This window comes from Octopus bimaculoides, chromosome 3, assembly GCF_001194135.2.
Source record: "Octopus bimaculoides isolate UCB-OBI-ISO-001 chromosome 3, ASM119413v2, whole genome shotgun sequence".
Taxonomy (NCBI): Eukaryota; Metazoa; Mollusca; class Cephalopoda; order Octopoda; family Octopodidae; genus Octopus; species Octopus bimaculoides.
In genome coordinates, this window is record NC_068983.1 from 47,344,386 (window position 1) to 47,346,395 (window position 2,010).

The window sequence follows — 2,010 nt, forward strand, 5'->3', positions numbered from 1 at the left end:
ACTCTTTACTCTTTTATTTGTTTCAGTCATTTGACTGCGGCCATGCTGGAGCACCACCTTTAGTCGAGCAAATCGACTCCAGGACTTATTCTTTGTAAGCCTAGTACTTATTCTATCGGTCTCTATTGCCGAACCGCTAAGTGACGGGGACATAAACACACCAGCATCGGCTGTCAAGCAATGCTAGGGGGACAAATACAGACACACAAACACACACACACACACACATATATATATACATATACATATATACGACGGGCTTCTTTCAGTTTCCGTCTACCAACCATGTGGTTGGTAAGCAAGCTACTTACCACACAGCCACTCCTGCGCCTATAGTATGTAATCTACAAGCATGTTTCTGGTATAGTTTATGATCTACATTAGTTCAAATGGTATAGCTTGTGATCTACACCGACTTTTTGATCTACGTTTAAAATTCATCTATTTACTCGACTTCCGGTTGGTTTCGTATGTAAACCAAAAAAACTTTTATGATTTAAACACTTTTGTTGGAAGATTTTAAGAACAAACGAGCAAAATCTCTTTATTGCATTTTAAAATGATATCCGCGCTGTTTACAAACAGTCGCAGTATTTATGTTTCTAGTATGAAATAAAAATCAAGAAAAATTCTTTTTTTTATTTTTTAAACGTTTAACCCACTCCTCTAATTATAATTGCAAATTTAGAACAAAATTTTTAATGTAGTCTAGGTTTAAGTTGCTGTAGATCACATACTACACCGGACCCGCCGGGAGCTTACCTGTTGCCCTAAGGACGTTCGTCAGCTTAAGAGAACGATTACATTTAAACAAAATGCTTTTCTTTAATTTTTGTGAACAAAAATTATAGGCGCAGGAGTGGCTGTGTGGTAAGTAGCTTGCTTACCAACCACATGGTTCCGGGTTCATTCCCACTGCGTGGCATCTTGGGCAAGTGTCTTCTACTATATCTTCGGGCCGACCAAAGCCTTGTGAGTGGATTTGGTAGACAGAAACTGAAAGAAGCCTGTCATGTGTGTGTATGTGTGTGTGTTTGTGTGTGTGTGTGTATATGTTTGTGTGTCTGTGTTTGTCCCCCAACATCGCTTGACAACCGATGCTGGTGTGTTTAGATCCCCGTAACTTAGCGGTTCGGCAAAAGATACCGATAGAATAAGTAGTAGGCTTACAAAGAATAAGTCCTGGAGTCGATTTGCTCGACTAAAGGCGGTGCTCCAGTATGGCCGCAGTCAAATGACTGAAACAACTTAAAAGAGTAAAAGAGTAAAGCACCAACTTCTCCTACTTAAGGTTATCAGACGGTATCCAACATTCATCGGGTATGTTTCGATCCTAAACCGTACCACCCATCCATCCGTTAGCAGGTCAGGTAATGGTGTTCAAATCACTACCCGTTTGCTCCTACAAGCTTCCAACAGAATTCCTCTCGTTCTTGCTCTATAACAAACAAGAGGCCTTTACAGTGACCCCGTTTTCGTACGACCAGCTGTCTTCCACTCTACTCTTGTAATTATGGTGGCCGTAAACATTCATTCTTCATACAGACTGTACGGGAAATCCTCTACTATTGCCCTCGACAGGGAATAGCTGTACCTGCCATATATTCTCATTATTATTTTGCAAAATGTTTTGGCATTTGGCAGTCTTACGTTCATTGCAGTCTTACGTTCATGGCAGTCTTACGTTTCTGCCTGTGAAACGCTTGCCAACATAACATAAATATAAGCTACTTTGCAGTTTAGTTAATTGCAGACACACGTTTTGTTTAATTTATCTAGCATGAAAAGTTTTGTGATGGTGGAGATATCCTCCTGTTATACTAATCATAAATATAAATAAATAAATAAACAAAATAAAACAATCGAATAAGACTAGCGAGGAGTTAGCAATGAGTTTTTGAAATTAATGGAGAACATCTATCTATCTATCTATCTATCTATCTATCTATTTATCTACACATACATGCATACACACACACACACACACACACACACACACACACACACACA